Consider the following 26,553-nt stretch of genomic DNA (forward strand, 5'->3'; position numbering starts at 1 on the left):
ATGTCCTGACACGGCTGTGGCCTCCATTAGCTGTGAAAGTGAAGCAAAGAACAGACATTGGCTGAAATGTTTTTACCAGACGTTCATGTTCTTATAACTCTGAAGAAAGTGCAAAAATGTTGCACAGATTATCAAAAACAGCAATACTAAGGGTTAGATATTTAGTATTTTTAAATATGCTTAAAAATATACCAACATAGAAGATTTTAAGATATATTAACATATTTTGTCTTAAAATTTTGCCAGAATTTGTTTTTGCCCCTTTAAGTTCATTTTGTCCATAACACAGACGATGTGGGACAAGTTGTGTGCCGAAATGTAATACTTTTTAGTATGATGAAATTCATGTGGCTTTTTGAGGATACTTCTCTACTTTTCAAAATGATTGGATTTGATATTTTTACATAGCGGAGAAAAAAAAACATCATAAAAATTGGACCTGAGCCATATCAATAGGACTGGTCTGGAATAATATAGATCCTGGAATCTTTTTGAGCCAGTATGCAACTGCCTAGTAATCACCCTGACCACTTTAGCAATATCAGAACACCTAGTAGCATGGCAGTGAGTTTGCATCGGCATGTGGTTTAGTTTTACACAATGATGCATATCAGTGTCATTATCTTTGCATGGCTTATTTGGATTAATTATGTGCCAAGTATACTTTATCCCCATATCAGTTTTACATTTTGACTTCATGATCGACATGAGTGTTACAACTGATGGATGTCAGATAAGAAACATCACCACTAACTACAGAACCCCACTTACATAACAGTGAATATCAGTGTATCTCTACATTTAGATATGCACATGACCTCATTCCAGACACAGTGCATTGTGTTGCTCCAGTTTAGACAGAGGAGGGATTTGAATGAAGCGGACTGTTGCTGAAACTGAAACCGAAACCAGAGAAAGTAAGACAACACGAGCAGTCGGTCCAGCTTGGGTGTCTGTATTCAGTATAGTGTATGGGTTTAAATAGGAACTGGAGCACTGGAATGGGAGCCAATGAAACAGTAGATCAGCAGGTGACTTTCCTCAGTATTCAAACACAGCCTGCAGGGTTAGCAAGGCCATATTTCTGTTTTTCTTCATAATATCACAGTACTTCTTAACACAGTAAGCCATTAATGTAGACCACTCTGTGTAAACAAGCACTAAATGTAAGGAGAGTGCTACAGACTTATATTGCCGGCTCAGTAGGAGGAATTGCAGTAAATGGATAACCTCAATATTAGAGGAAATTAGATATGGTTAACAGTTGAAGCTGCCACAGCTGTGCTCGCCCAAAAGCAATTACGCTTTATAACATCTGCACAGCCACAGCTTCATAATAAAAAGTACCCACAACACCTGTGATGACCCCCTAGCCCCTCCCCCTCCATCTTGATTCACAGGCCCAATGGTGTTGTGACCGTTCAGGGTCAGTCTATCCTTGCTCTGTATTCAGAGTTATGTTAGAAAATCTCATAAACACAGCAGTCCATTCTGACCACTGGTCATCGGATGAAGAGTCAAGTTGAGAAACTCTAAAGGTCAGGGGCGCTCTATGTCTAGTTGCCTGTGAAGATCACATGACTTTTATTTTATTGTTCCAAAATAATGTTTATTTCAAAGGGGTTCTTGATTATGATTTAACTTTTTTAAAATTTATTTAGTGTGTAGTGTTGTTGTTTGAGCATAAACAACGTCTGCAAAGTTACGATGCTCAAAGACCAGTGCAAAGGGAGATATTTTCTTTTACAGAAATTGCTTTTTAAGGACTACAGCAAGCTTCTTTCCGGGTTGGTGACATCACAAACCCCAAAATTTACATAAACCCTGCCCCTGGGAACACGCAACAAAGGGGGCGAGGCCATGCTGGGCTGCTTTAGAGAAGAGGAAGAGTTGTTGTAGTAGAGTGTTGTTACAATGCTGTCATTTTACGTCAGACTGCTTCACAAATGAGGGTCAATTCAATGCTGGATTTGCACAAAAGATTAACATGACGGCATATGCTAGATGATTAGTTGAATCAACTCCACAGCAACTACATAAATTTATCCACTAACCGTTCAGAAACGTCCAGATGCATTCTAAAAGTTGTAACTTCTTCCTGAGTCTTTCCATCAGTGTCCGACTCCGGTTTGAACAATGTAAGGCTGAACACCGTTACTGACGATCGTCATTTTGGCTGCGTGAGATTGTCCAGCTTTGTTGTTGTTGAGCAACCGAAGCGCAAGCTGTTAAAGCTCCGCCCTCTTCTGGAAAGTCGGCGGAAGCAGCAGCTCATTTACATTTAAAGGGACACACACAAAAATGGCGTGTTTTTGCTCACACCCAAATAGGGGCAAATTTGACAAGCTATAATAAATTATCTGTGGGGTATTTTGAGCTGAAACTTCAGACACATTCTGGGGACACCACAGACTTATTACATCTTGTAAAAGGGGCATTATAGGTCCCCTTTAATTTACTTGTTTCTCTCCAAATTATGGATGTCAGTTTTAAAATGTGGAAATTAGAAGTTAAAGGGTTAGTTCACCCAAAAATTAAAATTCTGTCATTAATTACTCTGTGTTCTATGTCAGAACGTTGACTCATTGGCCGGCTCTTGCGTCTGCATCACACACATGCGTCATGCTGCTCACGTGAACAGCGTCGGCCAATACTGAGCGTTCTGATGTAGAACCTGGAAGCGCTGAACATAAACAGTGTAGGATAATGACACAGAGGAGAAGAAATTGTTGAATAAAGTTGTTATTTTTGTTTTGTTTTTGCGCACAAAAAATATTCTCGTCGCTTCACAAAATTAGGGTTGAACCCCTGTAGTCACGTGGACTATTTTAACGATGTCTTTAGTACCTTTCTGGGCCTTGAAAGTGGTGATTAAATTGAGTCGGAGAGCTCTCAGATTTTATCAAAAATATCTTAATTTGTGTCCCGAAGATGAACGAAAGTCTTACGGGTTTGGAACGACATGAGGGTGAGTAATTAATGACAGAATTTTAATTTTTGGGTGAACTAACCATTTATCGCCAGCTTTTGTTTACATTCGACCCGACTTAGTCAACCTGTAAAAATGAGTTGTGCAATGTTATGTATATTAAAAAAATAAAATTTTTGTTGCATACCTGTTGCTGCCATAATAAAGGCCCATTTCAAAGGTTTAGTTGATGTTTTTTTTTTTTTTTTTTTCTCTCTCCCACTCGCTATTCGGTTGTTAAGTCTGACGTCACGCGGCAGCTCTTCCGGGTCCAAATGCTCTATCTCATACCACAAGAAAAACAACAAACGATGCTAATATACACACACAGTGTGGTGTAATACAACAAAAACATCATCAATCATAACCTTTATCTCCATACCAAAATTCCAGATGGCCAGACAGTGATTCATCTTTTATAAATCGTTAAAATATTAATGTCTTTGACGCTGTGAGTATGGACACTGTTGTGTAGACTGTAAGTATTTAAAATGTTAAACTTTTTAAAATGTTTGATGTTTAATATGAATAAATAGTGCTCATAAACGGCCGTCGAAACGAGTGAAACGAGTTGAGGCTTGGACCCAGAAACGGCGTTCCTTACGTAACGACTTAAGCGGATAGACGAGCAGTGACAAAAAAAAGAAAATACAAGGTTTGCAAACAGTCTGCTAACGAATCTGTCAGAATAAAAGCCTTGTGTTTTGACAAACAGCAGGCATGGATGGAACAAAAGTGACCAAATTTTCCATTGTGGAGTTTGCCTGGCTTGATTGTTTTCCTGTGTTTAACGTTAGCCCTGTTTGTGTGTGTTTGAAATGAATGGTTGGCAATGAAGCTCTGTGTGATAATAAATACAAACTGAAATTGAATGTTTTTTTTCTTTCACTGTTTTGACAAACACCATTCTCATGTGGCCTTGTGTCAAGCATCATCTCGTAGGCTTTCACTATGACAATTACAGTCATAGCCCTTTCTTCTTACAAGGCTCCAAGTCCTCTGTTGTATTAGCAATTTCATCTGACAGTGCTCCAAACAGACCAGATCCCTTTTAAATGGGAACAATAATATGGAAAATGACTTCTATGTTGACTCACTCCCGTCATTCTCTCCCTGCATGTTTTCTTCAATGTGGGGCCATTAAGCTATCAAGGACGAGGCTTGAGGGAAATGAAACACTGTCCAGAGCTGAAGGATTCCTGCGTGCCGAAGGGAGGACAGACGGAGGGAGGGGCACGTGATAGGATGATGAGGGGCAGACGCGGGGAAAAGGGTGCTATCAAAGCTGAAGGAATGCAGAAGTAGACTGATGCAGTCTGGACTTCAGTCTGTCTTTTAAACACCTAATTACAAACAACAGACTGAGAGACACTCTCCATATGATGACCACATGGCAGTTTAGACACCGTTGCTGGAAACTGTCCCATAAGAAAAGAAAATCAGAAATGCTAAATCTTTTATTTTCACAATTCTTTCTCCAAGATAGAAAAGAGATAACATGGAGCTCAATTTGAGAAGTTAGCGGATAGTTCGCTCAAAAATGAAAATTGACTCACCCTCCTTTCCAAACCTCTAAGACTTTCTTGATATTGTGGAACACAGAAAAAGATATTTTATATTTGAAGGTTGTTTATTTATTTTTTTTTTAAATTTTTTTTTTTGTAAATACACAAAGTCAGTGGGGTCCAATGTTGTTTTGGACGAAACTGACTGTCATTATATGGACAAAAACAGTTGAAACATTCTTCAAAATATCTTATTTTCTGTTTTCTTTTAGCTATTATGCTGCAAAACAATAATAATGCACAATATACAGAAGCACTTCTTTTCAATAGCTGTTTGCTGCATATCTTCTTTTACGTTTTATCCAGTCAGAGCTTTCTGATCAGAAATACTGCTATTGTGAGTGCTTTTGCCCTTGCAATCTTCAAGTCTTACTTAAACGAACTGTTAAATAAACACATAAGTGTTTCAGGGTAAACCTCACAATAGACTCATCTGAAATGCTCTTCATATGAGGAATAAAATATCCTTGAGAGAGAAAACAGTGGTCAAGAAAGGATGTGTCTCATAATTACTTTGAAGAGGTTTCAAAGCTATTGGTCCACATTCACTTTTGTTTCTTTGTTTTTAATGGAAGAAAGTTAATTTCTTTGTTTCCATGGACGCAAGAAACTTTCGTCCTTGTTTTAGAACAACATAAGGATGAGTAAATATGACAAATTTCCTTTTCAGGCAAACTATTCTTTCAATGAGCTCATCTTACCAATATAGACCTCAATTTTCATTTTGTTTTACATTAATAAAATTCTTTAAATGGCCCCTTTGCTATGACAGTAATGTAATTCTTGTTCTTCTCATATCTACTTTTCTTATTTTTTTTATGAGTAAGTGCTTTCTTTCCTTCATATCATCAGTCAAGTACTGCCCTGTTTATTATTTTACATCTTCATGGTACTCTTTTATACCCTTTTCTGTTTCTTTGACACCCACAGCCACACTCATGCATATATGCATCTACAATAGCGTGAGTCGAATCCGCATGCTGCCGTCTGTCACGATCATTAGCTTGCTGAAATTTTGGGTTACTTTCACCGCCTCCGTGGTGTGAGCGAAAGCAACATTCAATAATTATTGATCTGTGGACATTCAACTTTTACTGGAGCGCCCATTTAATCACAAAAGCTGATTTATTGTTGCCTCTCTGACAATCCCATTAAAATGCTGTCTAGCTAATCAAGTCCATTCACTCTCCTGGAGGACTAATCTTTTACAGGGCTGCCAGAACAAATCCCTGTGGTAACAGGATTGCCAGGGAGTGAGGAGGACTGTTCATCTGCTTTGCCCCATAAAAGGAAAAATAAAGTTTACTAGAGTTTTGTGATTTCCCCTCCTGATCCTTAGTGTTTTTCTCCTGGTGAAGTACACAGTCATTGTTCTGTTATAATCATCAGTCATAATAATGCACTGGTTCTATCTTCCATTCCTATGATGAAGGATTGAAAAATTGTAAATCACATTTACAACTTGTACAACTAACTTCTTTAAGTGGTCTATTTTATATTTTTCTTATCAAATCAGTGCATTCATTATTGCACAGTCCCAGCTGATTTAGGTGCCAAGGCCAGAATGTCTATTTTCAAAACGCTTTTCACTCAAAACAAATGTCCTTTAAGAAAAAAGTAATTCATAATTTAATTCTGAACACCTGATGATACTCATTGGTGTGTATAAAATCTCTAAGAAGCAGTAAATCAGTACACCGAAGAAATCTCTGTTGACTTATTTTATCCTTTAATATGACTCAGTAAGCTTTTCTTAAAGGACATTAGAGTGCAGTTGAGATATACAATATATTAGGGGTGTAACAATATATCGTGTCACAATATATCGCAATACAAAAATGCAACAATATGTATCATGGATAGTGACAAAATGTGCTGTGCATAGTTCACCCAAAATGAAAATTACTGAGAAAAAATCCAAGTTTACAGAGTTTTAGTGTTAGTACAACATTAAACTACTATATATAATGTTAAATATATAATGTTTAATAATGCAATGGGGTATATTTGTTGGTCTTGATGATGCAAAATGTCTTAGGTTACCAGTAAAAAGTGGCCTACGTTATTTGACAGAGTGCAAGCATATTGGTCTACAATAAATCTGTGTTTCAGCGTTAGAGTCAAGAATATTTTTATTCTGGTGTCACTAGTGTTACCAGCACCAAGTCCAAGCCTATTCATTTCCACTCCCAATGTAATACCAAATTTAGCATTTTAAGCAACAGTACATTTTTTGTTATCCTTTTACCATATGTCTTGGACTATCGCAATACCATTTTTTCAGTCATGCCATTGAAATATTTGTATTCAGGCCATTATGCAAACATACTTGTGTGGCTCATGCATCATTGACAGTAAGCTGTCTTTGTGGCCGTTCTTTGATCTTGTATTGTTTGTTCCAAAGCCTTTTGTGAGTGAATTGGTTTGAGGGCTTCCACGTTTGGACTATGAAGTATTTGCACTCTGATAAGACGCTGTGCAGCGCTCTGTGTAATGGGTTAGGTGTGGCAAACTTCACTGCACACATATCTGGACCATATACATTCCAGAGTCATGCAGTTATCTGAACTATTTGGTTGGAGGCAGTGCAGGCTCAAATGTGCAGAGTCGTGCTTGTGTGATTTTTGGTCACAATACTGGTTTATAATTACGCATGTGCATGTTTTGTATTTTTTAAGAACCTCCGGCTTGAGGTAAAAACAATTTAATGCTCCTCTTTGAGATAAAAACAAATTGATTCCAGTGGAGGCACATAAGGTCCTAAAGCTAGCTATAATGAAATTGTACTTTTAAAGCCTTCGGGTTTCTCCTGTGTGGATATATTCGAGGGGGAGCTGTGGTTTATGAGTTTTTCATTGTGTGTGGGGCTTCATCCACTAAATGAATTGAGAACCCAGTTGAGAGCGACAATGAAACACTGGAGATGCTTGGGCGAGCTTTACAGCAGAATTTTTAATTTAGCTTTGTATTTGAAAACCTTCTTCTAAAGAAAGATCGAACAAGGAGCATCTTTGGACATTTAAATCTGTCAGCTTTACAAATCTACGAAAATTAAAAAGGTTTTGCGTCTTAAAATCCTCACTTGTGAGGATGTGTCTCACTGAATCATTTGAGGTTATGAAATCACTGGAGTGAGATATAGGTCTATAAATCCAACTATGGAGAGTGTATATCTCACACTGCCTTTTTCTTATGAATAAAGAGCTTTTATTTGGAGACACTATGATTTTGTACGTTGTTGGTGGTTGCACTTTTGTATTTCAGCTTCTCTGACCCACAATTCAATCTGATATGTCCATTGTTCTGCTATGCAGGCTCTATGGAGACAGTTATTAAAGTAATGTGTAATAACGCCATTTTCCTACTGCCTCTAGCTGTGTTTATATTGCATTATTTTATCTGAGGAAAACCGTTTTTAGCCAATTGTGAGTGATAAAGGGAGTTCATATGTGCGTAGTGATCAATGCTTATTATAGGAAGAGGTATTGACTCTCTGCTCGTTGTCACCTGATAGAAAGGTGATTGTTCCTCCTTCCATATGTATATTCTTCTGCTGATATTAGGGGTAAATAGCGAGAGATGACCATTAAAGGGAAGCATTTGTCCTCATACCCAGACATGGAGAAGTATCGACCATCATCGCAGACAGGCATGTCGTTTTTCTTGTCTTACAGAGATGCATGCAAATGCTGTCTCACGGGCCACTGCACTGACGTGCTGCAACAAGCTCTTCATTAGAACGATATGCAGAAAAGCTGCCCATCTATTGATCTCACTGGTATTATAGTTCCTCTCGATGCTTGGATCTCATCTCCGGTGAAGCGTATCGTCAGCTGGCTGGTATTGTTACAGACAGGCAGTGGAACATGAGCCTGCTGTCTGGACAGGAAACTGTCAGCCAAGCGTCCTCATTTTACCATTTTATATTTATTTCATTTGTTTTCTTATAGATCTCCAGATTGTTGATATTAAAGCGAAACATATTCTTTTTCAATTGTTGCTTGCATGGTAGAATAAGCCCAAGTAAATGTACCTCTCGATTTACAGCATCAGTTTCAGGCGCTTGCTCCATTTACTTTCACTGCTTTGCTCTAAAAGATTGTCAATCTGGGAATGGCCGCTGCCGCTGGAGTGCCAGTAAAGTCTTGTCGATTTCATTAAAAATGGGGACAGATGTTTGTCATTACCCTTATTGATAAGTGCATGGTCAATAGTGTGATTTATTCTGGAGGCACAGGCTAAGCTTTAGTCACAAGTTTTACAGTGACTTGATCAATAGTGCACAAAGAACAAGTACAAGAGCAGCACACATGAACGCAAGAGTGTAAGCAAAGGCTTTTGGTGCATTTACGATCAGTCAGGGCCAATAACTGAGCTGCCTGGGCTACATTATTAATACTTTGATGGATGTATAAGTTATAGTCAAGGAATGGATTACTATTTGTAATGCTTACATCTGTCTCAAATAACCATTAAACAAAAGTGGAGTAGGATTATTTTCAGTTCTTTGTGTGTTAAATCAGACTCTATAAGAATAGCTAAGATGTCATCAGTCTAACTGGATACATTTAGTACCATATCATGTGTGTGGATGCTTTCCTAAGCCTTACAAGCATGGTACAACAGAAGGGGCTTTTGCTTGACACCGGTGTCACAGCGTAGTTTGTCAAAGCCTTTGGTCCGAAAGTAGATCAGGACTATGGTGAAAATCTCCCACAGACGTCACCGTGTTCAAGAAGATGGATCTATTACACAATTTGTGACAGTGAAAATTGCACGCGCCCCTTACCGCAGGCCCAAAGCTTGTCAGAACCTGTGCTGCCAGATCCAAAAATAGAGCCTCAAGACACTTCAAATTGTAGGTCAGGCACAATGGCTTTAGTACATTATGAGTATAATATTCTCCAGATATTATGTAAAACTCAGTGCTCTTAAGGCCATCGTGTTAACTAGCATATTAGTATATGTACTTATATAAAGCATATGAATACAGTACCATTCAAAACTTTGGGGTCATACTTTTTTTTAAATGTAATACTTTTATTCCACAAGGATACAATAAATTGATCAAAAAGGACAGTAAAGACTTATATGTACATTTATATGTATATATACAGTTACAACAGAAAACTGGTCACTTTTTGTTAGGTGTTTAGGTGCCCTAGAACTTCTTTTTAAAAGATGTAATATAAGTCTAAGGTGTCCCCTGAATGTGTCTATGAAGTTTCAGCTCAAAATACCCCATAGATTTTTTTTAATTCATTTTTTAACTGCCTATTTTGGGGCATCACTAACTATGCACCGATATATAGGTTGCGGCCCCTTTAATTCTCGTGCTCCCCCTCCCCCGGAGCTCGCGCTTGCCTTGAACAGCATAAACACAGTTTACACAGCTAATATAACCCTCAAAATGGATCTTTACAAGATGCTCGTCATGCATGCTGCTTGCATACATTGGACCATGTAAGTATAGTATTTATTTGGATGTATTACATTTGATTCTGAATGAGTTTGAGGCTATGCTGCGTGGCTAAAGCTAACATTACACACTGTTGGAGAGATTTATAAAGAATGAAGTTGTGTTTATGCATTATACAGACTGCAAGTGTTTAAAAATGAAAATAGTGACGGCTCTCTTGTCTCCGTGAATACAGTAAGAAACGATGGTAACTTTAACCACATTTAACAGTACATTAGCAACATGCTAACGAAACATTTAGAAAACCAATTCACAAATATCACTAAAAATATCATGTTATCATGGATCATGTCAGTTATTATTGCTCCATCTGCCATTTTTCGCTATTGTCCTTGCTTGCTTACCTAGTCTGATGATTCAGCTGTGCATTCAGACATTGTCTAATGGCTTGATCATGGGCTGGCATATGCAAATATTGGGGGCGTACACCCCGACTGTTACGTAACAGTCGGTATTATGTTGAGATTCGCCTGTTCTTTGGAGGTCTTTTAAACAAATGAGATTTATATAAGAAGGAGGAAACAATGGAGTTTGAAACTCAGTGTATGTCTTTTCCATGTACTGAACACTTGTTATTCAACTATGCCAATATAAATTCAATATTTTATTCTAGGGCACCTTTAACTACTATTTACTTGCGTTAAACAAAAAATTGTTAGGTACAATGTACTTATTGTGTTGTACTTTTGCTGCTTTTGAGGTGGTATACGGGTAAGGTTAGGGACCGGTTTGGTGGTATGAGTAGGTTTAAGAGTTGAGGTGTAAGAGAAGAGTCAACAGTGTAATTATAGATGTAATTACTGAAATGAATCACAGATAAAATTACATTCAGATATTTTTTTTAATATAAGCACAATGTAAAAACATGGATGTACACAATAAGTGCATTATCAAATAATTAATTTGAATCGTATTACACAGTAGTTGAAATTTCTGTTAATCAAAGAATCCTAAAAAAAGGTCACACGGTTTCTACAAAAATACTGTTAAATATAACTTATATTTTAAATGTTTCTTGAGCAGCAAATCAGCATATTAGAGATTACAGATTTGACATCACAACAAGAATACATTACATTGTAAAATATATTAAAATAGAAAATAGTTATTTTAAATTGCAATAATATTTCACAATTTTTAAACAAATGCAGTTTCGGTTAACATAAGAGACTACTTTCAAAAATATGTATACAAAACATACATGTGAAAGGCCTGTAGATGTTTTTGAAATAGACAAATTACATCCTTGTCCTCATGAACAATGACTATTTGCTCTAAAGCAGATATCTTGCTCTGTGTGTGCTGTGGGGGTGGCCATAGAGCCATCTGTTTGTCTGATCAGGTCGTTTCTGGATCCACTGGACCAGTCTGACCAGAGAGAGACACATTCCTCTGACTGATATAGAGCCTGAAGATGCTGCAGCTCTGGGTTCCAGCGCAAATGCAATTACGGCAGCCTTACAATGTCAGGGCAGACACGACCCTGACAGCGGCTAAAGAATGAGCAGTTTAGAGATTGAATTATCCTGCTGCAGCACCGCTGCCTGTCTGGGGTGTGAGGGATGATGTAGAGCTGTCTAGAGCTGAGCTACATCTAATTTTCTCTCTCTCTCTCTCTTGCCTTTTTTGTGTATAACTGTGTGGTGAAATCTCTGTGACATTAATGTAAAATAAAGGGACAGTTCAGCCAAAAATTAAAATGCTGTCATCTTTTACTGACCTTCATGTCATTCCAAACTCATATATACTATTTTTTTCTGGGGAACACAAATGAAGTCAAAGAATCTTTATGCAGCTCTTGCCATTTCAGGACAGTTTATAGTGCCTTTAGCTGTCATAAAACACCAAAAAGAAAATATTATCCTTTAGAAAGGCTTAATTTCAGTTATGGTGGGTGTTATATTTTTCCTTTTTGTAGCTCGACCGCCATAGTCACAATGGCAAGAGCTGAGTAACAATTCTTCAAATATTCTGTCACATTATAGTCCAGATGAAGATGAAAAAGATCCAAATTGTTTAATAACATAATGTTCAATAAAATAAAGTCTTTATTAAATAATATTAATATTTTTATTTGATAATCCAAAGAAGAAAAGAGCCAACGTATCAGCGTATAGACACAACAATACCGGACAACCAAATGGAGAACAAAGAGCAACTTAAATACACAGTGATGATGACTAAATAATGAGCAGGTGTGATATTAAAATGTAACTATAGTAACTATGTAACATAGTAACTAATAATTGGTGGGAAACTAGAATAAAGGAAACAGGAAACTGACTTCGAACAATCTAAAATCCATGAAAGTGAAACTAACTAAAAACGTTGGGGTCAGTAAGGCCAATGTTAAAGGTCCCGTTCTTCGTGATCCCATGTTTCAAACTTTAGTTAGTGTGTAATGTTGTTGTTAGAGTATAAATAAAATCTGTAAAATTTTAAAGCTCAAAGTTCAATGCCAAGCGAGATATTTTATTTAACAGAAGTCGCCTACATCGAACGGCCAGTTTGGACTACATCCCTCTACTTCCTTCTTTAATGACGTCACTAAAACAGTTTTTTTGACTAACCTCCACCCACAGGAATACACAAGAGTTGCGTTTGTAGAGTGTGTTTGTCGCCATGTCGTCGAAACGCTGTTATTTTCATCCCGCAGTCCAATCACCGGGTCTGATTCCGGCTCAAATTGATAGGGTAAAATTAAAGACATGTTTACAATAACACTGAGCGCGTGCATCTCCACGTTATGGTAAGAGGCGTGACCTTTCCGGGCAAGGTTCGCTAAGCTGCTGTCGAATCACAACACAGGAACCGCTGGCACAATCAGAACTCGTTACGTATTTCTGAAGGAGGGACTTCATAGAACAAGGAAGTCATCAGCCCGTTTTTATGACAGTGGAAACAGCGGTATACAGATAAGTAAATTATGTGAAAAATACTGTGTTTTTTTACACGCGAAACATGAACACATGTTATATTGCACACTATAAACACAATCAAAGCTTCAAAAAACCACGAAAGACGGGACCTTTAAAAACTGTTGTGCTGCTTAATAATTTTGTGGAAACCATGATTGATTGTATTCGAGATTCTTTTAATAAAAAGTTCAAAAGAACAAAATTGATTTGAAATCAAAATCTTTTGTAACATAACATTATAAATGTCTTATACTGTTACTTTTGATCAATTTTATGCGCCCTTGTAATTAATAAAAGTATTACATTCTTGAAAAATGTATTACACACCCCAAACGTTTGAATGGTATTATATTTCTTTATGTGTTCCACAGAAACAAATAACCACCGGTAATTATTTGGAATGACATGAGAGTGAATTAATAAGGCACAATTTTCATTATTTCATGAAAAACTAAGAAGAAGCAGTTATTTCAACGAAATTACATCAAATGTGAAGTGTCATGCAGGGAATTGTGGGAATGTCAATTTAAATTATGTAAATTATACAATGACTTATTTTTCACTACCAAAAACTGTAAATTTTACAGTATTTTACTGTAAAATTACATTAAATGTACCATTAGATCTATTACAGTTAATCACCGTATATAGTACAGAAACTTTCTGTAAGCCAATTAACTGTTTTTCACCATAGCATTTTTACAGTCTTTTACTGTTAAAATCACGATCATATTTTACTGTGTATTTTTCCCTTTGCATTGATAGGACAGAAAGGAAGAGGCCATGAAATTATGGCAAGAAGGCTTAACAGAATCAGGAAATGACTCAAGCTGTACTCAAACACTGCCTGTCCATTTGAGCTCAACACACATATTTTCTCAGTATCTTCTGAGTTCTGTAAGCTTTCATTCTTTTTTAAAAAGCAATTACTGTGATATTATTAAAGACAAGGCAGATGCAAGGAACCACCATGTTGTGTAGAATTCATTGCTAATGAATTTGCACCTCACCACTGACAGAAATCAATGGACATTTTCTCTTCACTGTCATAATCAGTATAGCTGAAAGTATGCTTACGGTAAGAACCTTGTCCCATCCCCTGACTGTTCTATAGTCTCTCCTTTACCTCATTTCATTTTCTATACCTTACCTAAAGTCACTTTCACAGATTAATTAATGTTAATGGCTCTTATAATGTTTGCAGTGTAGTGCACATGAGCCACTGGGTCGGTCATGTAATGGAGGCTTAAATGAACTATTAATTCATTTGGCTGAAGGATAAAGGGACGAAGGGAATGGCTATAGATAATAAGAAGACCCTATGTAGAACAGTGGTACAGGTGGAATGCTAAAAGACCTATCCATGTTCCTCATACAAATGTTTAGTAAATACAAAGTTCTGGCATGAAACTCAGGTTACTGGCCAGGTTAATAGGTCCTTTAACTCATCCTGCTCATAATTACATCATTATCGATAGGACACAGATGATTGGTTCCTGCTGTATTAGTAGCCAATGAACTTGTGTGCTCAATCTTCAAATACATGAGTTAGCATTTGCCTTAGCAGTGCCGTGCGCTTTCAGAAACCCGCCACCTTCCCCAGCTCCACCTGTATAGATCTGCTATGGGTAATTTATGTACGTTATATTGTGCAGCATGTCTTAGTTGCTCACAGCAGCGTGTTGTGTATGTATTGGCAGTAGCATGTCCCATACTTGCTCTGCAGCAGCAGCAGCAATAATCAACAGCAGCAGCGTAGCAGATCTATTCCGCCAAGACCAAACATGCCAAACACTCTGAGAGTTGTCATGACAGAAATACATATTACACCTGTGAGTCCAGCTATCAGTCGGTGTATGCATGCTTTGGTAAGCAGAGAATGATGATGATTTGCAATTCTGTGTCCTAGATGGGGGAGGAGGTTTGCTATGCATTATTGAAAATCATTTAGACAGTTGTACAGTTTAACCTTGAAACAGCACTGTCATGTGCAAGAAAACAGCATTAATTGGAGATGTCAGTGTTGTATGGTGAGAGACTGGTCTTTTTATATAGAGATAATGTTCCTTTTGTGAGTAATGCATTTGCTTGATGGATCACAATATTGACTGTATATAATTTGACAATTTATCAGCCTGTCTTATAATACTGAACTCACAAGGCCTCACAGTACGTCTTGTATGCTCACCAAAGCTTTGCATTGGTGTCATACATATGAAGACGACCTTAATCTTAAGCTTAGATTTAAAGGATTAGTTCACTTTAAAATGAAAGTTACCCCAAGATTTACTCACCTGACGCAACCAAGCTTTATAATAGCAGTGAATGGGAAAGAAAGTGTATCCATCAATCATAAACGTACTCCACACGGCTCTGGGGGGTTAATAAAGGCCTTCTGAAGTGAAGCGATGCGTTTGTGTAAGAAAAATATCCATATTTAACAATTTATAAAGTAAAATATCTAGCTTCCGCCAGACCGTCTTCCGTATCCAACTTACGAAGAAAGTGTGAAACTCTTGCAAAGCGCTTACGCTATTCTACGCTTTCTGTATTCAACTTAGGAAGAAAGCATAACTGACGTCGACGTTTTCTTACACAAATGCATCGCTTCGCTTCAGAAGGCCTTTATTAACCCCCCGGAGCCACGTGGAGTGTGATTTGCTTTGGATGGATGTGGATGGAAGTACTTTTTTTTTAGCTCATACTCCATGTTTCCCATTCACTGCCATTATAAAGCTTGGATGTGTCAGGATATTTATTAATATAACTCTGATTGTGTTCATCAGAAAGAAGAAAATCATATACACCTAGGATGGCTTGAGGGTAATTTTCATTTTAAAGTGAAATAATCCTTTATTGTATAGAATCAATAGAAATATATAGTGGATTGAAAAACAAACTGTGACAACTAGTGAAAATGCTTGTATTTTGGCTAATTTTTTTTACTTATTTTATTTATTTTAAAAGCATTTTGTAGTATTTGTACTCTTAAATGTTGCTTTGTTTTTATTTTTATTGTTTATCTTATTTTATTAATTGAATTTAAGAACTTTCTAGTATTTGAATTTATTCTTAAATTTTGCTCTCACTCTTATTTTTTTCATTTTATTTTAAATGAATTTCAGAATTTTGTATTTGATTTTAATCTTCAATATTTATTTTTATGTTATATAAATTTCTGTATATTCTCAGGTTTTTGAAACTTGATTTTCATTGTGGTCTCAGACTTCTGGATCCCTCTGTATATCTAAAGCCATAGGCAATCACTAACATTATCAAACATATTAGTGCTTCGAGACGTTTTCTGAAGATTTTGGGCTATCAATTTGTCGCTTACTTCCAGGGAACATGGCCATGAAACATTTTTCTAAATAGAGACTGAAAGTTAATTACTAAGATATTTTTCCCAGTTGTCTAAGCTTAGGACAGTAGCTTAAAAGAACTGGACTGTAACCCAGTGATGGCACTTAAGGGAGCTGATGAACAGTTCTGGGAGCACTAATAGATTCTGCGTTCTGGCAAAATGGATCCTGTCTCCTCCCAGGCCTCTGTGTTGTCACTGTATTTGTGGATCAAATAAATTATTGATGGATAGCTGATCGGCAACTCAATTACAGGCAGATTACTGAGGAAGGCGGACACTAGGAGACTGACAGCCTGATTGAATTAGCACCCTCGCACAGAGAAAGTGTCCTTCAGACTCAGCCCTCCTTCAGGGACCACATGGGGATCCCAAATGCCTCAAGCCATTTCTGCCCACCTCTTATGTTCCATTCCGCATCCTGTGCAGGTTTGAGATGCAGTTTCTATAGGAAATTTGTTGGACCAATTATGATGTCTTTTGAAACAAATGGCCAACAGAAAGCTTTCTTTTGATATTTTATATGTGCATTTCCCCATATTTTGCAGCACATTTGCTTTTAAATGGCCTGCATTCAATGTGTCTATAATGGAATGGTCTTATCAGAGGAGTATTCAAAGGTATTAATGTTTGGATGTGTTAATATAAGGAGCTGTATATGGATATGTTTACATACATTTACTTGCACAGACCTTGGCACATCTGTTGAATATGTCTGTTGCAGCTGCTTCCATCTGAGCTTCAATAGGAGCAACAATGAGACAGACGTGGGCTGAAAATATATGTACATAAATATTGGCATTTATAGGAATCTCATTCATATAACATGATATGTTGAATTGGAATCTTGCCTCCCACGGAAAGAAGCTATTACAAAGTTAATGTGAGCTCTGGATAGAGAGCTAGAGGCTGAATTGGGTGCATTTATCTTTTTCCACTGGTCAGCAATTGAAAGGAGAAAAAAATAAAAGGAAAAAAAGGTTGCTGATACGAAGAAACACCTTTATTGAACAGATCAATTTGCTTCAGTCATCAGACACTTTTTTTCTAAGGAATTCTATATCCCTTTTTCTGCACCCAGGGTCAGAAATCCATATGTATTTTGGTAGTTCAGGTAAAAATTTATATAAATGTAACACTTTACAATAAGGTTTTATTTGTTAACATTTATTAATGCAAAAGCTAACGTGTAATAACACCAAACAATACTACTGCAGCATTTATTGATGTTATTTTTTACATTTTTAAATTGAATGAATTAATGAGGAATAGTATATATTGTTGACCTATTAGAAAATACTGTGTATATATAAAAAAGTTATTGTTACCTAATAAATAAATTCTGGTTAAATTGAACCTTTTTTTGTAAAATGTTGCCAGAAAAACATTTTTTTTAAGCCTTATTAATCATCCTTTAATAATTTAAATAATTATTTAATAATTTCATTACTTTAAAAATGTCCTGTGGTGTGACAAATCCATTTTAATACATAGTTTGCCCACTTACAAAGAAATTAAGGGTCTGTCATTTTTATGGTAGGTTTATCTTAAAGGTGCCCTAGAACCTTTTTTTAAAAGATGTAATATAAGTCTAAGGTGTCTCCTGAATGTGTCTGTGAAGTTTCAGCTCAAAATACCCCATAGATTTTTTTAAATGCATTTTTTAACTGCCTATTTTGGGGCATCATTATAAATGAGCCAATTCAGGGCTGCTGGCCCTTTTATTGCTTGTGCTCTCTGCCCACGGAGCTCACGCTTGCCTTAAACAACATAAAAAAAAGTTCAAACAGCTAATATAACCCTCAAAATGGATCTTTACAAAGTGTTCGTCATGCAGCATGTCTAATCGCGTAAGTACAGTGTTTATTTGAATGTTTACATTTGGTTATGAATGAGTTTGATAGTGCTCCGTGGCTAACGGCTAACATTACACACTGTTGGAGAGATTTATAGAGAATGAAGTTGTGTTTATGCATTATACAGACTGCAAGTGTTTAAAAATGAAAATAGCGACGGCTCTTGTCTCCGTGAATACAGTAAGAAACGATGGTAACTTTAACCACATTTAACAGTACATTAGCAACATGCTAACGAAACATTTAGAAAGACAATTTACAAATATCACTAAAAATACCATGTTATCATGAATCATGTCAGTTATTATCGCTCCATCTGCCATTTTTCGCTATTGTTCTTGCTTCCTTACCTAGTCTGATGATTCGGCTGTGCACAGATCCAGACGTTACTGGCTGCCCTTGTGTAATGCCTTTCATAATGTTGGGAACATGGGCTGGTATATGCAAATATTGGGGGCGTACACCCCGACTGTTACGTAACAGTCGGTGTTATGTTGAGATTCGCCTGTTCTTCGGAGGTCTTTTAAACAAATGAGATTTATATAAGAAGGAGGAAACAATGGAGTTTGAGACTCACTGTATGTCATTTCCATGTACTGAACTCTTGTTATTTAACTATGACAAGGTAAATTAAATTTTTGAATCAAGGGCACCTTTAACGTATAGAGACAGAATACCAACCAAAAAATCCAGAAAAAACACATTATATAAAGGTTAAAAATTGATTTGCATTTCAGAAGTATTTGATCCCCAAGCAAAACATGACTTAGTGGAAACCCTTGTTGGCAAGCACAGAGGTAAGACGTTATTTGTAGTTGGTCACCAGTTTTGCACACATCTCAGGAGGGATTTTGGTCCACTCCTGTTTACAGATCCTCTATAAATCCTTAAGATTTCTTGGCTGTCGTTTGGCATCTCGAAGTTTCAGCTCCATCCGCAGATTTTCTATAGGATTATGGTCTGGAGACTGGCTAGGCCACTCCATGACCTTAATGTGCTTCTTCTTGAGCCACTCCTTTGTTGTCTTGGCAGTATGTTTTGGGTCATTGTCATGCTGGAAGACCCATCCATGACCCATCTTCAGTGTTCTGGCTGAGGGAAGGAGGTTCTCGTTCAAGATTTTACAGCACATGGTGCCGTCCATTTGTCCCTCAATGCGGTGAAGTCGTTCTGTACCCTTAGCAGAAAAACAGCCCCAAAGCATAATGTTTCCACCTCTGTGCATGACTGTAGAGATGGTGTTCTTGGGGTCATAGTCAGCATTTCTCTCCCTCTAAACACGGCGAGTCGAGTTAATGCCATAGAGCTCAATTTTGGTCTCATCTGACCACAGTACTTTCTCCCAAGCCTTTTCTGAATCATTTAGATGTTCTTTGGCAAACTTTAAACGGGCCTGTACTGTGCCTTCTTGAGCAGGGGGACCTTTCTTCACTGCAGGATTTCAGTCCATTGCGGCATAGCGTGTTACCAATGGTTTGCTTGGTGACTGTGGTCCCAACTGCCTTAAGATCATTAACAAGCTCCTCCCTTGTAGTTCGGGGCTGATCCCTCACCTTTCTCATGATCATCCTTATCCCATGAGGCAAGATCTTGCGTGGAGCTCCAGATCAAGGCCGATTGATGGTTGTTTTGTATTTCTTCCATTTCCAAATAATCGCACCAACAGTTGTCTCCTTCTCACCAAGCTTCTTGCTGATGACTTGTAGGCCATTCAAGCCTTGTGCAGATCTACAATTTTGTCTCTGACATCCTTTGACAGCTCTTTGGTCTTGCCCATGGTGGTGGGAGAGGTTGGAATGGAAGATACAGATTGTGTGGATGGATGTCTTATACACCTAATGAGCTGACATTAGGAGTAACTTCAAGACTAATCTATGTTCCATATGGGAACATAACCAATCTGTGGCAGCCAGAATTCTTGCTGGTTGGTAGAGGATCAAATACTTATTTCACTCACTGAAATGCAAATCAATTTCTAACCTTTATATAATGTGTTTTTTCTGGATTTTTTGGTTGATATTCTGTCTCTATCCATTAAAATAAACCTACCATAAAAATTACAGACCCTTCATTTCTTTGTAAGTGGGCAAACTTACAAAATCAGCAGGGGATCAAATAAATATTTCCCCCACAGATATATATATATATATATATATATATATATATATATATATATATATATATATATATATATATATATATATATATATATATATATATATATATATATATATATATATATATATATATATATATATATATATATATATATATATATATATATATATATAATATTATTACACGTATAAGAAGCCATAAAAAGTTGCAAGCCTGATAACTATAAATATGTGACCCTGGACCACAAAACCGTTCACAAGTCACACGGGTATATTTGTAGCAAAAGATTTTTCTTTTATGCCAAAAATCATTAAGTAAAGATCATGCTCCATGGAGACATTTAGTAAATTTCCTACCTTAAATATATATATATAAAAAAATGTAATTTTGTCAGTGGATATGCATTGCTAAGGACTTCATTTGGACAACTTTAAATGTGATTTTCTCAATATATAGATTTTTTTTGCACCCTCAGATTCCAGATATTTTTAAATAGTTGTATATTGACCAAATATTGTCATATCCTAACAAACCGTACATCAATGGAAGCCTTTTTTTTTTTTTTTTTAAATTGACCCTTATGACTGGTTTTGTGGTCCAGGGTCACATAACCAAAATGCTGTTTAAGGTATAGAATATGTCATAATGCCAACTTCCCTAAAGTATTAAATACCTACTGCCCATTCATCCTCAATCTAATTTTACTACACACTCAATATATACCTTTGTACATTTGCCATTGTTTCTCATTGTTTAAATTGCAAAGGAAATGCTAAATGAGGACACCTGTTTGTGGCTTTCATTGTCATTGGAGATACTGACATAGCTGGACAAGAGTGGCTTTTGTTGCTACTCCGTTGTGTCTGTGTTCAGGAATATTCTGAGACTTCGCTTAGTGTTTCTGTGCTTGGTCTTGGGTTAGATGTTGCACTCAAATGCAGCCTATGGCATAGTGTTCTAATACATATACACATTTATTGATAGTCTATAAAGATCATGCTGATGTCAGCTTTACTGACAGCCTTGGTCTAACAGGCACCAGCAATATGGCTCACCACCAGTTTTCCACGCAGTGTGGGTGGGTTGTATCAGTGTCTCCGTCTCTCTCTCCAGACGCCATTCTGGCTCCAACAGCCCTCCCAGTGTTTCAGCCTGTTCAATTTATTGCAGCTTCAGGCTCTCTGCTAGAGCATCAAACCTTCACCCAGCTAGATATATTGTGCTCATGTCAGTCAAAATTTTCATAAAGTTGAATGTTTTCAGCCACATCATTGATCACTGCTGCTTAACGCTCTGCATTAGATAAACCACCTGACTGATAAATTTTGTTTTTTTGCTAACTGAATAATTTCTGATCAATATGTCGACTGACTCGCTACTCTGAAACTATCAATCACAGAGAAGCAGAAAGGAAATCAACCGTACTAGATAATGCTGTGTTTATGCCTTTTAAAGTCAATGTAAACAAAGTAAGCACCTTGAATGGTAAAGAGCCACTTTTGTGATTTGCCAAGTACGATGACATTGATCGGATGAGTTGCAACTGTGAACTTCATGAATCATGCAAGTGAGAATCGGCTGGTGTGTGTGAGCTGGAATGTGTCCATCTCTCTGTACGTGACTCATCCGTGCCAACTCAGAGCTGCAGCTATATTTAGAGTTCCTGACATCAGGCGCTGTTGAGGGAAGAGCCGGTGGAAATGTTATCCCGACACAATGGGCCAGTCGAGGTTTGAATAGACAGAAGGAGCTCAAGTGACACACAGAGAGTTGCAGCCCAAAAGTTATTGTTCACATGTTGCCTAGGGAAAAAAACACTTGAATATTTATGCGCCATGTTCTTTTGAAATTTGACGTTTCTGACTGTTTGAAATTAGAGTAGATTTACAGAAGTGCTAATAGCAATGTCTATGACATTGTTAAAAATAAAAAGTTCAAGGTTATGAGGTAGAGATAGTTGAGAAGTGCAAATGACACACACACACACACACACACACACACACACACATAAATATATGGGTCAATGACATGACGGGTCATTTTTTGTCCAAAGGCCTTAATAATAAAAAACAAACAAAGATATGACATCCAATCTATGTAAGGTAGTACAACTAGATCACTTTTATTGAATTTAAAAGGTTTTAATTATATTTTGCTACATATAAAGGTATTTTAAAGATTTTGAAGTGTCAAAAGGTCAGTCGGTTTAACCGTCCAAAGGCCAATGCAGCCATTTCATTTGAGATTAAAATATCTTAAAATGTAATAAATGTATATATTTTTTATTCTGGCATGATTTTATAACATCATATATCAACATAGTGCAAAATGGTATTAAAATTATGTGTAGAAGTCTTCGCTTTGTTATGAGAAAGAATGTCCAGAAAAATGAATTTCATTGATGTCATTCGGAGTAACCAATGCAGACTGAATCCCAAATGGCCCCCTTAACCCTCACGGTCTCTAGTAGCTCGTAAGGTCTCCGTAAAGTAATGCGTAGTCGCATAATATGACGTTTACCCTCAGTGATCCTTCAAATTCAGGAGCAGAAGTTGTTGAAATTCCGTGAATTTCAGTTTATCCTTCATTCTAACTTATTTTGCCTCACGTAGCTAACAGTAAAAATAAGTTCCCATTAAATATAATAGCCTACTACTTAATCATAAATGTTTTTATATGTAAATAACATTCAGAAACTGTATTTGAAACAAAATGAATAAGGATCAATCAATAAATACTGAAACAACAACAACAACAAAACATAAGAAATGACATTTATTGATTATGACTGATTTTATTTGACATGCCCAACAATGAGTGATAGGACCTATGCACACAGCGGCACGCTGTTTAACGGGTTCGTTTGAAGAGTGGCCAACAAAGTAATCTTTTCACATGATGTTCTCTCTCTTAAAATGTAAGAGAGTGTAAATGTCAGCAGCATCATATATGTGTAAAGAATGAAGTCTGTCAGGTAAAACAAGAGCTTATTGATGCAGTTCAGTCGTAAATAGCCGTAAATATTTAGTGTATACGTAGAGTTATGCTTCAACTAAGTTTAATGGTGCAACACAAAAATATTTAGTAGTGCGTAAGTTGTAACTTAGTGCCTATTTACGTCAAAACTAGTCTACGTTTAGTAGTAACTTGCGCACAGCTGGTTCAACTGGCCCCAGGTCATTCAGTACAACCGCTATAAAACATGGAAAATGTTGTAATATTTGAAAAACTTGTACTAAATATAAATGTTTGATCATCCTTTTGCTAGCTAGCTAGCTAGCCTGTTAGCATTGTTTGAAAATATCGTCATTCGGTATAACCAAAAGTGTCATTCGGTAAAAACCAAAATTTTGGTTAAACCGAATGACTTTTTGGGTGACACATTTTATCCATCTTGTAAAACATGACAAAAGCAGTGTTAATTGATTACAAAAACCACATAATCTCATTGTTAACACTTAATAAAACTTCAAAATTAATTATAACTCCATTGGTTTTTTTACACTTTTAAAAACCTTATTCGTCTATGACCCTATTTATTTTTTTTTTCTTAAAAAAAATATTTATTTTACTACTTTAATGTTAACTTTTTGAGACCTGAGACATATTATATTTTTCAGAGGCCATTTGAAGTGTCTTATCAAATTTAATTTTTAATTTTTTTTTTTTTTTTTTTTTTTTTTTTTTTTATTTTATAAAGTTTCTATTAGGGCTAATGACCAGTGTTGGTGAGTTTTTATTTTTGTATTTTCTGTTTTCATTTTAATTTAAGGTTTTTGTCATTTTGTTGTGTTTATATAATTTTTTATTAATTAGAGTTATTTATTATTGTTTAAATATGTCTATATAGTTTTTCATTTTTATTTCAGTTTTAATTTTAGTTATTTTAGCACATCAAGTTAAGCTAAATCAGAATAAAAATATTGCTTTGGCAGCTAGCTGAAATAAAATAAGTTTAATGTTTTTTTTAATAATTTATTTCAGGTTTATTTTATTTTAAGTAATGGAAATAAATTTTTTTTTAATTGTTTTAGTTTTAGTAATAAACCTGCCATGACAAAATAACTTTTTTCTGTATGACATTTAAATTGGTAGGTGATTAAGGTGAGTTATAAATGTACTGACATGTAATTATGTGAACAAACACGAAATGATAGCTATGTTTAATACGCACACACACACACAATTGTGGCCCTGTTTAGTCACAAGTGAATGGCAACCATGCGAGTGGTTAGCCACAGTAACCAGAGTTCTCCCCTGCAGCTAGTGGATTAGCCCACCTCTGTCTTTAATTAGAAGTCTAAAGCACTCTCATCTGACTCCTCTTTCAGCCTTAGAAGAGCATTGGCTCTCTAATCAAAGAAAATTTAAAACCACATACTTCCCCTGAAGTCTTTGCGGGTATATTTTGCAATATTTCTCTAAGATGGTTCCAGCACATCTCTAAAAACACACAGTGTATCCAAATGTGACTAATATCTCATGGATCTCACTTTTTGTTTTTATGTTTCTCGCAGTGGCTTACGAGTACTCTTTTCCAAGTTTGTGCCAGTCTAAACTAGACTGAGCATGTATATGCTGTGTTTGGAATGGTATTAAAATCTAAATTCATCATAGGTGACCCATGTGCTGCCCTAAACGCCATGCCTGCACTACACAGAAAGTTCATGTTTCTCCGTGGGCTGTCACATGTTCCCAGCCAGATTAGCAGCCTTGCATGGACGTGGGAAAGGAAGGCATAAAAATGGAGCCCAGTTGCATTTGCTGCTTCAGTCTGAAATTAATTCCACCCCTGCTATTGCAGAAACTTTGGTGCTTCCAGTGTTGTGGAACTTAATGATACATTGTTTTGTTAGAAATATATTGGTGATTAGCTAGTCTTTAATATTTTAGGATATTTAATGTTCTCATTTATGTCATAGATGTTTCTCTGTTTTTTAGAATTAATGTTAATGGAGCAGCTCAGATAATTTGTTCTTTCAGTAATTTGATGAATATGTTTAAGTTCATACTGAAATCATTGAATTTTGATTGCCGATTTTGTATCTTGTTAAATCTGAGCAGTTTGTGTATTGTGATCACTTCTGAAACTTTTTATGAGATTTCAAGGTCTTTTCTAACATTTGTGAATCAGGATCCTCTATTTTCTCTGATCTCAGAGAAGAAATTGACATATTAAAGAGATATAATTTGTGTTTTTTTAGGTGATAGAAGAGCAGCAATGAAAGGCAGGAGTAAACAAAAAGAATCCTATTCAGCAAGTTTCTTGCTTTCTATCTTCCTCCATTGACTCAAACCCCAACTGTGTGGAAGCACAGAGCATAAATAGCTGAGAAATGTCTTTTCTGAGGAGCCAAAGTGCTGGATTTAACCCCTCTGCACTGATCCCCCAGGCTGCTGCTTAATTCTTCAATTTTCAGCTGTTAGAGATAGAATAGGAATAATAAACATCTGAAACAGCCAGTAATAATCCATCTGACCCCTCTCCCTCCTCTGTATGGCACAGAGGCCAGGCTAGAGTTTCAGTCCGTCCTAATCTCTGCCAAAGACTCTGCACTCGCCCGGCCGACTAATGACACCATATCACCAAACTTGAGCAGCCTGGGACTGATTATCACCACATTCATGTGCACACCCCCAAAAATCTCGTGCACACACACATTTTGAACTTTGACTACTGCGTATAGAATGTATAGTGTTTTGTATGAAATATGTTGTTAAGACTTGTTGAACTGTGAATTGTTTCTTTTTTTTTAATGAATTTATTCATCTCTATGTGGAATTAAAGGTAACACAGTATGTCATATCCAATGAATTCTTCAAAAAGAGTCTAGTCACACTGATAATGTCATGCTATTGATCAAGTATATCTATCTACCAGTATGGTCATGGACAAAATTGTTGGCACCCTTGATAAATATGATCAAAGATGACTCTAAAAATAAAACTGCATTGTTTATGCTTTTGATCTTTAATTCATAAAATAAGCAAAAATGTAACCTTTCATTGAAGGAAAAGAATTGAAAGTGGGGGAAAATAACATTATGAAATAAGTGTTTTTCTCCTAAACACGTTGGCCACAATTATTGGCACCCCTAGAATTTTTTATGAGTAAAATATCTCTGAAGTATATTCCCATTCATATTTACATTTTTTAGTTCACCAGGGTGATCATGAACATGAAATTGTCTAGCCATGACTTCCTGTTCCACAGGAGTATAAACATGAGGAAACACAAAGGCCAAATTTCCTTAATCATTCATCACAATGAGTAAAACCAAAGAATAT

The 26,553-nt window shown here is 36.4% G+C and overlaps 1 protein-coding gene across 4 annotated transcripts in view; it reads left to right on the forward strand.

The window, feature by feature from the left end:
• Window positions 1-26,553, forward strand: part of fignl2 (fidgetin like 2) — a 65,382-nt gene that overhangs the window by 16,662 nt on the left and 22,167 nt on the right. Inside the window, exon 3 of one of the 4 annotated variants that reach the window (XR_007182980.1) lies at window positions 4,114-5,930. The exons of the other annotated variants lie outside the window; for them this stretch is intronic. The gene's annotated coding sequence lies outside the window, so the exon portion shown is untranslated. Of the gene's footprint in view, window positions 1-4,113; window positions 5,931-26,553 lie in introns of those variants that run through there. 4 annotated transcript variants of the gene reach the window in all.

The sequence above is a fragment of the Megalobrama amblycephala genome, linkage group LG24 (genome assembly GCF_018812025.1).
Source record: "Megalobrama amblycephala isolate DHTTF-2021 linkage group LG24, ASM1881202v1, whole genome shotgun sequence".
NCBI classification, from domain to species: domain Eukaryota; kingdom Metazoa; phylum Chordata; class Actinopteri; order Cypriniformes; family Xenocyprididae; genus Megalobrama; species Megalobrama amblycephala.